This window comes from Triticum aestivum, chromosome 5D (genome assembly GCF_018294505.1).
Source record: "Triticum aestivum cultivar Chinese Spring chromosome 5D, IWGSC CS RefSeq v2.1, whole genome shotgun sequence".
NCBI classification, from domain to species: Eukaryota; Viridiplantae; Streptophyta; class Magnoliopsida; order Poales; family Poaceae; genus Triticum; species Triticum aestivum.
In genome coordinates this window covers 62,898,327-62,911,287 of record NC_057808.1, presented here as the reverse complement: position 1 = coordinate 62,911,287, position 12,961 = coordinate 62,898,327, and positions in this window count along the sequence as shown.

The window sequence follows — 12,961 nt, the reverse complement described above, 5'->3', positions numbered from 1 at the left end:
GAAACTAAAATTAACAAAGTATTTTCTGTTCAAAACATTATAAGAAACCTCTATTATTATTGAAACTAAAATCATATAAAATTGATGCAACTAAAATTATCGAAGTATTTTCTGTTCAAAATCATTAAAAGCAAAAAGAATTTTCATAAAGAACTTTTTTGATAGAAACTTTAATAGCAAAAAGAATTATCATAAAGTAAAATAAATAAGTAATTAGAAACAAAATAAAATAAAATAAATAAGTTTTTTGTTGTAAGTAGAAACAAAACAAAATAAATAAAGCAAAAAAGAAAACAAAAAAACTAAATACAGCAAAAAGAATTTTCATAAAGAACTTTTTTTGATAGAAACTTTAATAGCAAAAAGAATTATCATAAAGTAAAATAAATAAGTAATTAGAAACAAAATAAAATAAAATAAATAAGTTTTTTGTTGTAAGTAGAAACAAAACAAAATAAATAAAGCAAAAAAGGCAAAAAATAAAAATTATGCCACCTACTGGGCCACCACGGCCTGAATACGACTAGAAACCCATCCATGGGCCAGGATTCAGGCCCGCAGAAGGCCCAGTAGGCCCACAGGCATGTACAGAGAGGTTAGGCCCGTAAGCCTGCTTTAGAGAGGAGCTCGATAGCTCAGGCACACCGCACCTTATAAATAGGTGCGGCTCTCTCTCAGCTAGCGAGGTGGGACTAAACTCCCACCACCACGCCGCTGTGCAAGGCCATTGGTCCCGGTTTGTGGCACGAACCGGGACCAATGCCCCCCCTTTAGTCCTGGTTGCTGCCACCAACCGGGACCAAAGGCCGCCGCTTCTCGCCCTTTGCGCTGCTGAAAAGGGGCCTTTGGTCCCGGTTGGTGGCACCAACGGGGACTAAAGGGTGGCATTGGTCCCGGTTGGTGCCACGAACCGGGACCAATGCCCTTGCTATATAACCAGGACTTGTGAAAATTTCACACCTCCCTCGCCTCCCTCGCTAGTTGCCCCCGCCGCCAGGCTGCCCAAATCGCTCGCGCGCTCCTCGTCGCCGTCGCCGCCGCCGGCCGCCATCCCCGTCTCCCCGTGCCCCTGACCCGCGCTCGAGCCCACGCCGGCCGCCGCCCCATGCCCCTGCCCCGTCCCCGAGCACGCACGGCCGCGCCCCGGCCCGCCCCCACCATTGTCGTCGTCGCCGGCGCCCGCCCCCACTGCCGCCCCTGCCTCGACACCGCCCCTCCTCCCCGTTCGGTCCGGCTCTGGCGACCCCCTTTCCTCCCTGTCCCCTCGATCCTCTTCATATAATTTTTTTTCATATGCATATGTTGATTATATGGATGGATGGATGATGTATATGTTCATTATATGGATGGATGGATGATGTATGCTTTTTTTCATATAATTTTTTTAGGCAGATTTTTAGAATTTTTTGTGTATGTATGTTATGTTTATATGTATGTATGTATGTTCATATGTATGTATGCTTATATGCAAAGCATAGGCAAAGAAAATGTATGAATGGTCATATGCAAAGAAAAATGTATGTATGGTCATATGCAAAGAAAATGTATGTATATATATGTTCATATGAAAGAAAAATGCATGTATGTATGTTCATATGCATATGCAAAGAAAATGTATGTTCATATGCATATGCAAAGAAAATGTATGTTCATATATATGATGATATGTTCATGTATGAGTATATGTATGTATATATGTTCTCTGTGTATATATATGTTCATGTATATATGCAAAAGATAGATTTTTAGAAAAGTTAGGATTTTTTCTGTTCATAGATTTTTTTGGTGATATTAATTATTGTAGAATATACAAATGTTTGTATATTCATATGAACAATGCATTAGGCAAAACCTTTATTTTTTCGAAATTTTCTATTTGAACATTTTTTTATGAATGAGAGGAAAAAGGAAAATAAGAAGAGGAAGAAAGGAGAAGAAGAGGAGAGGAAGAAGAGGAGAAATAAATAAGAAGAGGAAAAAATAAGAAAAATAAGAGGAGAAGAAGAAAGGAATAGAAGAGATTTCTTCTCTCCTCTATTGCTTTCTTCTTCTCCTCTTTTTTTCTTCTTCTTTTTTTTCTTCAATCTTCTCCTCCATTCCTTTTCTTCTTCTCCTCTTTTTATTTCTTCTTCGTTTTCTTATGTTTTGTCGGGTCTGTCGTCGTCGATATACCCCTCTCCCGATAACTTCAACACGAGGGGGGGTCGATATACCCCCTCCCCGATAATATTATTTTCCCATGTACGTATGTCGTCGTTGTCGATATAACCCCCTCCCGATAACTTCAACACGTGGGGGGGGGGGTCGATATACCCCCTCCCCGATAACATTATTTTCCCATGTATGTATGTCGTCGTTGTCGATATATATAACTCCCTCCCAGATAACTTCGACATGATGGACGGTCGATATTTATACCCCCCTCTCGACCGTGATAACTTATACCACGGGAGCACCCCCTGGCCCTCTTGCTCGACCAAAACTCTCGAGGACACCCAAACCCTAGAAAAAAACGATGTCGGTCTCCTACCCCCTCCTGCCGCGCCCCTACCCTTGAAGCGTTGCCGAGGCCACCCCAAACCCGGAATAAGCTAGGTCTACGTTTGCACTAATATATCCACCTGCTGTCATGTTTGTGTAATAATTGCCATGTTGTAATATTTGCAGAAACAATGGAGCACGGACGAGATGAGCAAGCAGAAGAGGTGTTGGGGGACATAATCTTAGCCGGAGGTGATATCTTGTCGTATCTTAACGACAATGATGGTCTGGAAGAACAGGGTGAAGAAGCAGGCTACGGTGATCGAAGAGTGGAGGAGGAAAGACATGATTATGATGGCTCCGGTGACCCAATGCTGGTGCAAGAAGGAGCCCGTGGTGATGGCTCCGGTGACCGAACAAAGTCCGGCCAGGTAAATATATTAGTTAAGCCTGTGCTGACTAGCTAATTGATGCATTCATTGTTTTGGTATGTACATATATTAATTAACACTCGTCTTTCTTCTTTTTTCTAGCCCTCCGGATCGAGCACAACTGCGGTAAAGAGACGAGGCCCGAAGAGAAAGTTGCGCTCGGATGAAAGGTTTGAGATCACAGCAATCGCGCGCGACGGCCAACCGATTGAACCCATCCGGACAAAGGATGCATTTGCTGCTCAGTGCGGGGTTCTAGTTAGGGACAAGATCCCGATCAGCATCCACCAATGGTATAATCCTAAGAAGGAAGACCCTGAGGTGTCTTATGTCAATGATATGCAGAAAGATGATCTTTGGACTGAGCTGAAGGCAAATTTCACCCTACCGCCAGAGGAGGATCCGGAGAAGCCAGTTAAGGAGCAATTAATCAAGTCTCATGCTCTTAAGAAGATGGCAGACCTATTCAGGAGGTGGGAGAATGAGCTGAAAACGTTTGTCAACAAAGAAGAGACACCAGAATTCATCGGCCGGTATGAGAAGATCAGAGATTACTAGCCCGCATTTGTGGCCCACAAGACATCGGAAAAGAGTAAGAAGATGTCAGCAACAAACAAGAAGAATGTTGCGAAGAAGAAGCTTCACCATCGCACGGGGTCAGGTGGCTACCTCAAAGCCCGACCTAAGTGGGCCAAGGCTAAGAATGATCTGCTTGAAAAAGGGATCGAACCACAGACAATGAACTGGACAGACCATTGCCGGACTTGGTTCTTCGGGGCTGGCGGAACCTTGGACCCTGTATCAGGGAGGTGCGTTTGGACGAACGAGTTTTTGAGAATACCAGTCAAGAAGATTTAGCGATATATCGATGCAGCGCAGGAAGGGACGTTCATTCCAGACAGAGAGAACGACGAGCTCACAATGGCCCTCGGGAATCCTGAGCACCCTGGACGGACACGAGGCACGCCAGGCTCCGTTCCGTGGAAGGCTGGTTTTCCCGACGCGGGCAGTTACAAAAGCCAGGAGAGGAGGAAAAAAGTGGAGCAGATCCAAATTCAGAAGCTGCACGAAAGGGTTCAAGCGCTAGAGGAACAAGACGGCAATCGACATGCCGTAACTGCCCCCGAAGCTACACCGCCATCTCAGCGGAGAAGCAGCGTGGCTTCCACCGAGCTGCTTCAGCTGGAGCATGCGGCTCCTGCTAGCTACCCCGTGGATGCTATCACGGAGTCTCAACATTGCCACCTTATGGCGGAATGGCAGAACTTCAAAGTCAAGGCGGCTGTTGGCTCTGTTTCACCTCCTGAACCCGGCACAACCTACCACTACCGGCCGATTCCAGAAGGATATGCTAGGGTGATGGTGGATGAAATAACGGAGGGATTTGAGGAGCTCCAGCTTGACCACCCTACCGGTGAAGGGGAGACTCGGCTGGGTTCTGCTCTGAATACTCCATGCCTATGGCGGAAGGAGCTCATCAAGCTTCCGAACTGGACGGCTCCGGCGAGTAAGGGCACTCCGCCTCCTCCTCCGCCTCCTCCTCCGGTGAGTGATCAGGGCACTCAGCCTCCTTCTCCGGCGCGTGGCGGCACTCCGCCTCCTCCTCTGGCGAGTGATCAGGGCACTCAGCCTCCTTCTCCGGCGTGTGGCGGCACTCCGCCTCCTTCTCCGCCTGCGCCGGCGCACCAGAGCAGCCAGCCTCCTCCTTCTCCGCCTCGTCAGCAAGGGCGGAAGAGACCCGCCGCCGCTGCGGCTGCTCCGGCGTGTCGTAGTCCTTCTCCTCCACCTCGTAAGCAAGGAAAGAAGACAGCCGCAGCCGCTCCGTCTACTCTGCCGGCGTCTAGCAGTACAGCTGCCAGAGGCGGGAGGCAATACAGATTCGGTCCTTCTCTGAAGACTCCAGAGAAGTTACCATACGAGAGGACCGAGGAGGAAACCAGGAAGATCGTGCGAGCCAAAGTGACAAACTTCTTTGAAGGGGTGAAAGCAAAGAAACATCCACCTCCGGAGGAGAAGGTAGATCCGGTGAAAGCAAAGTGCACTCTGGCTGCCCTGACAAAACCACCAAAGTCTCCGCCGAGAGGCAACTATGAGCGCATTCTTGCAAAGACATATGCCGAAGCGGAGCGGTCGGGAAGTATTGTCAGTGATCAAAGGTTAAAAGAACGACGAGCTGGGAAAACAATTGCCCAGCTCGGCGAACAAGCGAACCAATCGTGCCCCCCACTCAAGGTGTCAAAAGACATCGTCGCTAATGATCCGAGGATGGTGCCCGGTTATAGCAATCTTGGAGATTACCTGCCCGACGATGTACATTATGAAATCATGGAGGTGGACGAACACAAATACCATTACGGGAAGCCTCTCGTCAAAGATGAAAGATCTCTAACAACGATGATGCGAAGATTACATGATTGGTACATGAAAACCTGCAGAGAGTCTGATGGGACGAGTACTTTGACGCTGAGAGTTAAACCGGAGCATGACCTCGTTGGAATTGAACTGCTGAATGTTCCATTCGAGGATTTCTTCCAGTTTTACAATCAAAAGGCCCTCGATAAAGCAACGATCACTTGCTACTGTCTATAAGTAGTACTACTTCTGTCATTAAGTCTCTCTATATAGGTCAACTCTTTCATTGCATGTATTTATAATTATCCTCACTATATTATGCAGATTGAAGATCGCCGAATTGAAGAAAAGACAAATCGGTGATATTGGGTTCATTAACACAAATCTCATAGATGCATATACGGTTGAAAAACATCCCAAAGAAGCCGAGGCCAACTTGCTACAATCGTCGGTATTAAATCAAAACAAAGATATAATACTCTTTCCTTACAACTTCAAGTGAGTGTTACTGTCTTGTGCATATTCGGTTTCCCTTATTAGTCCAGGTTATGGTAATGTAATTGATGACTTATGCATGCATGCGCAGCTTCCACTATATTCTCCTAGAGATTAAGCTTGAGCAGGGAGTAGTAACCGTCTTAGACTCGAGACGAAAAGATCCCCAGGACTATGCGAACATGACTCAAATGCTCGAGAAGTAAGTTCAATCGATCATTATCCACCATATCAGCAACTTTGTTCATTTCCTGATATCAAGTAATTGTTTTCTTTATCTGGCAGGGTTTGGAGAAAATTCACCACAAAAGCTCCGGGACTGCCGAAGAAGCTGCAATTTAAACACCCGAAAGTAAGTACTATAGTAGCATGTTCCGTGCATCTACTAGTGATTCAAGCGCTAGTTTCATCAATACCATTTAGCATGCTTGCTTATCAGTTTGATTGACCTCTATTTCTTGTAAAGTGGTTGTGGCAGGAACCCGGGAATAATTACTGTGGATACTACGTTTGCGAGTCCGTCCGCTACACGACCTGTGAGCGGGGCTACACTGAAGAACAATATGAAGTGCGTAAGCAATAATATTCACAATTTTATTGTATTACCATCATTTGTGTTGAGTTTCATTTATTCGTATATATATGTTTTGACCCCCTTCTTCAAATTAGATGTTTCGGAAGCGGGATGAACTCCTAGCACCAGATCGTATGCGAGGAATTCAAGAGGAATTGGCGGCATTCTTCCTTGACCACGTGATCGCTGAAAACGGAGAATACTATGTGGACCCTGTGTTCCTACAATTTAATTAGGAGATTGTATTGTAAGAGATAATTATTGCATATATGTAGCCGGTAGTGTCGGATAGATATACGAGAACTTGTTGTTCGACCAATCTCTCGAAGAAGGAGAGGTGGTCGATATCACTTCTCTCTGTATGCATATGTTCATGACGATCTTCTGTTTCCTTCATTTGATTACTAGCTAGCGTGTCTAGTCCTCTCCATACGTATATAGTACGTAGCGTCAACCAAGCACGGAGATAAGAGAGGACACTTCTCTCTATTAATTAGCTAGCTAACACAATATATGAAACACCTAAATTAACCCCCCAAAACCCCTAAACCACCCCCTTTCAAAAAAACAAAAACCTCAGCTCCTGCCAGCTGCTGACGCGTGGATGCCTATTGGTCCCGGTTGGTGACACCAACCAGGACAAAAGGCCCTGCCTATTGGTCCCGGTTGGTGACACCAACCGGGACAAAAGGCCCTGCCTATTGGTCTCGGTTGGTGGCACCAACCGGGACCAAAGGCCCCCCTGCCTGGGCTGGCAGCAGCAGCCACGTGGAGGACCTTCTGTCCCGGTTCGTGTAAGAACCGGGACTAAAGGGTTAGGGCTTTAGTAACGACCTTTTAGTCCCGGTTCGAAAACCGGGACAAAAGGCCCTTACAAACCGGGGTAAAAGCCCCTTTTCCTACTAGTGTTATTTCCATTGACAGCTTATTTTCATTCTTCAAACAATGTGCAGAAGATGGTAGACAAAACCCACTACATCGATGGCTCCGAATTAACTTATCAGGAGAAAAATCATCTGATCGCATTTTGTACTGACCTTGAGAATTACAATACCTATTATGATACTCCTCCAAATTATGGTGAATACGTGCCACTAGTGCACGTGTTGAACCACGGTAACTTATATGGAGATACCCTGGTAAGATTTTTTACTATTACGACATCCGTGCATATTTTGCATACTTCTAAAACTAGTACCTCATTGCTAACTACGAAGTTATTACTATGTTTTTCAACAGAAAATCCCGACGGATTGTGTGCCTCATTTGATGTATCAGAATGGTCGCCTTGATGTTTTGAACATACAGCCAGGTCATCCTACGAATCTCACCTGTCCATACCGGATTTCTAAAACCGGTGAACACATGCTCATCAAAGAATGGAAAAATGTATGGACAGTCGTAAGGAGGTTCTTTGAAGCAAAAGGAAGTGAAGCGCAAGAATTGGAGACAGGATGATCTCCATTCTCCATAATGGAGAGTCAGGGCCTATATTGTTTTATGCTATTTTAGCTTAAAGAGGGTATTTAGGTCCTACCTAATACTGATGATCATGTGCTAAGAACAATTAAGTTCGGTTGGTTCGATGACTACGAGGATGATGATCGTATGACTTGTTATTAATAATGAGTAGATGTTGTATGATGATGATTAGTAGGACTTGTTATTATGATGATGCATGATGAGAGCATGAAGAGTTTTCATATACCAGTGGGTGAAATGAACATGGATTGGATTGAAGTGAAGGAATCATGTGGTGCATGTCGAAAGTAGTACTAATCCAAACTTGATCAAGTAAGGATTAGTATTACTTTCGACATGCACCACATGTTGCCTTCACTTCAATCTAAGCCATGTTTAGGCATAGCAGTAGCGTTGGTAAACCAAGCACGGAGATCAGAGAGGACACTTCTCTCTATTAGCTAGCTAACACCCTAAATTAACCCCCCAAAACTCCCTAAACCACCCTCTTTCAAAAAAAACCTCAGCTCCTGCTAGCTGCTGACGCGTGGATGCCTTTTGGTCCCGGTTGGTGCTACCAACCGGGACCAAAGGCCCTCCTGCCTGGGCTCGCCGCAGCGGCCACGTGGAGGCCCATCTGTCCCGGTTGGTGTAAGAACCGGGACTAAAGGTATAGGGCTTTAGTACCGACCCTTTAGTCCGGTTCCCCAACAGGGACGAATGGGCCCTACGAACTGGGACAAATGGCCCTTTTTCTACTGGTGTAAGTATGACATAATTTTTTTCGTTCGGACCAAAATGTCATGGATGTGTCTTTTGTAGTGGTGGCGGCGATTAGGCATCAGCTTGATCCGAGGAATCGGTGATGATGCTGCTCTTCCGGTGGTGCAAGTGAAGACGGCGGTGTGGGAATGGAGGTGGCGCGAAAGACGAGGGGAACATCGGGGCAGCTCCTTAGAGGTGGAGGACAGGGTGGCTGAACCGGCGGGATCACGAGATCGACGATGGATTCTCATCCGGTGTGGTGGATGAGGGACGTCGAGGTGTTGCTATGGACGACATCGTCGGGGAAGAGGCTCCGGCTGGGTGGGCGGACGGAGGAGAGTGTTGGGCTTCACGGGTTTTCATGGCCTCGGTGTATGAATGGGGGACAGAGGGGATGGGAGGGGGAACCATGGCTTAGGGACGCGCTTGTCCGAAATGTGGGGAAGTTACGAAAGTAGCCCCACAGATTTGAACTAGGTGGTTCTTTCAGTTTAGGGGTATCACGGGAATTTCGCGTGTCGGGATTTGGCAGGAGATGGGAGTTTTCGCGTGCATTGTAATTTTGGGATAGCAAGGCGCGGGTCGAGATGGAGGGAGTTTTCGGAGCACAATGAGATAAAGAGATATCTTACAATTTTAGGGTAACAAGGCACAGGTTGAAGAGGCGGGAGTTTTGCAGCACGATAGACAGAGATGCTAGCTTGAAATTTCGGCATGACAAGGCGGGGCTTGAAATTTCAGGAGAACAAGCTTAACGTGTACAAAAAAAGACAAATCGCACCTCACTAGGGAGAGCCATGTCCCGTTTTACAATATTACCAGAAATGCATTCAAATACAACAACAAAAAACTAAAAAAAATCGGGACAACAAAACATAACGTGTACAGTACCGAATCAATTTGCACTTCCCTCAACAATATAAAAACAATTCATGTTGTCTAGCATATGGACTAAATTTGAGTACATTTTCCCTGTTTGAATGGGATTGTACTCGGGTTAGTTATACAACCATATAAATATTATCTTCACAACACATGACATGAATATAGGAGTAGTAAATTCCTAGATAAATATGAACTACGTGTACATATGATCTCAAATTCAAATATATGTATCCATTTTATGTTGAATTCAAATCATAGTACATGTATGCTCTAGCTAGATGTTCAGAATCTAAACCATGTATGATACTACATAATGTGTTTAACACGCACAACACACACACAAACACCATTTAGACTAGTAAGGTACATGTGCATTGCACGCATGAGATTTGGCAACCAAATTATGAATAAATACCACATTATAGCATGTAAGCTTTGAGTCATATATGGATGATGTAGATGCTCATTTAATTCTAATAGTTCATCTCATTCAAAATCAATTAGTTTTTTATAAAAAAGCTAATCTATTTTAAGATTCATGGAAATTTGCGTTGTAAAGCATAAAGTAAAAACAAATAATGACAATTCATATAGAAACAAATTTGGGCAATTATGATACGAAAGATTCTAGAACAAAGGAGAAGTGCTTGTGTTTTGAGGTTTGTGCATTATGCTTAAGTTCAACCATCACTACTACAGGATGCTGTTAACGTGACACTACGATTAGAGACCCTTCGACGAAACAGTGTTCGATCCAATAATCGCAAACGGTGGTGTAAAAAACTGTCAAAAAAGGTGCAAAACGTTTGCGATGGCGGATGCATCAAACACGATTCAGATTTTAGTTGTGTGTGCGATGCAGGGCATACGGTTTAGTTCAATTAACTATTTGTGATGAGGAGGAACAAAAGAAACGGGCAGCCAAATGAAGGTTTATGCGATATACAGCATACAGTTCACGCGGATGAACTGTTTATCATTTGGCAACACAAAAGAAACGGTCAGCCAGATAAAGGTGTGTGTGATATACGGCATGCGGTTCACTCGGATGAACTGTTTGCGTTTAGACAAGAGAACAAAAACGGTTCAATATAACAATATGTGTGTGATACGCGGCAAATATGTGTGTAATCAGAAATGTGTGCGAACACCGATAATAACACAGACGATTGCTGCTAATAAGACGTGTGTGTTGTGCGATGGGATTGCATACAGCACAACAACAACAACAACAACAACACACACACACACTTATAAGGACATGGTTGCATAACCAAATTAAACATCCACTTACATAGGTTGCTACGACAACCATGGCATTTGCACACACGAAAGTAAACTTTTACATGCATAATTAAATAGGTGCTACTACACACATGAAATTTCCACACACTAAAGTAAACTATATATTAGATGCATGATTAACTAGGATAGACGATCATCTGATCATCATCTACTTGTTGTCACGCTTGCTCTGGTTGTGGCTCGATCCAGCCTCGTCGATCTCCCTAACATGGCACTTCCTCATGTGAACGATCCGCCTATGCATCTTGTAGCATGTGTACACGCTCTTGGCCGCGAACCTTAGGTGAGGTTCATCCAGTTGCCGCATCCAGGCCCTGTGCCAGAATACGGGACCTATTCTGTTGGCATCCTGCTTCATCTTTTCGTAGTATGGGTCGATGATGGCCGAGGCGAGTTCAACCAGGGAGTCCTTCTTCGTGCTGCCCCAGACCCTGTAGTGCTCACAGATTTCGACAAGGTTCTGGCAGGCCAAGCCCGTAACCCTGAGCGCTTTTACATCGTCGGTGGTTTCCACTGTGGCGAACTTGTAGTCGGTGATGTTGGCAAACCTGGTGAAATGGTCGCAAAGCTCTGTGGCCATGCAGTAGTGGTAGATGAGGACATGATGGCGCACACACAACTGGGCGACGACAACCTTCTGATCTATGTTGGGATGACCGGCGGTGTACTGGAGGTCGATGCCGACCACCTTGTACTTGTCTCGAGCAAGCAACTGCTCAATGGTGTTGATGTAGTCGTCCACCACGGCTGGGTCAATGGTGTACACCACCGAGAGATCCGTCTACCTCGCCTGGGTTTCCACTTTATGCTCGCCGAACTCCATTGGAGCGCCAATAGACATCCCCTCTCTATGTGTCGTCGTGGGTGTGCTTGTTGTGTTGTGGGGGCGCGATCGAAAGGTTGAAGATACTAAGGTTATAATGCCCGCGGGAATTAAAGGGGAAGCCGGACGGCCTGGAATATCGCACGCCCTGATGGCAATTCTAATTTGCAGCACGTAACTCCATCGTGCCGCACATAACAGCATCATGTGGCAACACGCACGGCGCAACCGCATATGTATGGGGCCCCCGATGTCACTACAAAAAAAGACACATCCGTGACATTTTGGGCTGAACGAAATTTTTCTCTGTCATATGATGATAATTGTGACAAAACCCGGTATCATCATAGATGTGGTGGGGTCCTACTTCTATGAGAAAAAATGATGACAAAAAATGGGCTTTTTGTCTTGGGCGAGCCGGAGACGCAGCTGCATGACATTCTTTGGGCCGTCCATGACGGAAAAAACCGTGGTAGAAGCGAGGGCGAGGAAAATATCGGGGAGTTCCTGGTTACGGTGGGTGGTCGGGGGCTGAGCGATGCACGTTTCTCTTGTAGTACACGCGTGTGTGCGAGGCATTGCCCTCTAACTGAACCCGAGCAAGGCGTTGGCCTCTAACTGAACCCGAGCGATTGCACTGCAGGCTACGTGTTACTGAACCCGAGCGATCGATCAATCCCTTGCTATTAACTGAACCCGAGTTATTCCTTCGCTACTGCTGCTAACTGAAGCCAATCGATGCTGCCTCTGGATGAACAGTGAGTGTTGTTGGGGTGGGGGGTTGGATGAACAGTTCCCGGTGGGGGTTTGGATGAACAAGACCGCGTGGTTGTAGAGGCCGTTGCCGCTGGGTGAACAGTACCCCAATCAATCAAGCCGGTGGATGAACAGGACCCCGTGGAGGGCTGGATGAACAGGACCCCATGGAGGGCTGGATGAACAGGACGACCCTGTGGAGGGTTGGTTGAACAGTAGCCGGTGGAGGGCTGGATGAACAGTAGCCCGTGGAGGGGTGGTTGAACAGGACCCCGTGGAGAGGGCTGGTTGAACAGTAGCCGGTGGTGGAGCGTGCGGTGGACGCTGGATGAACAGGAGCCAGTGGATGAACAGTCGCAGGTGGAGGCTGGAGGAGGTCGACGGTGGATGAACAGTAGCCCGTGGAGGTAGTCGACGGTGGAGATGAACAATATCCCTTGGAGTCCCGTTTTGCGGTACGCCACTCCCCTCCCGATGAACAGGACCCCCGTTTCGACCGTAGCTCTCCAACACAAGTCTGTTTCCTCCATTTTGCGGTATGCTGATACGTCTCCGTCGTATCTATATTTTTTGATTGTTCCATGCCAATATTCTACAACTTTCATATACTTTTGGCAACTTTTTATATTATTT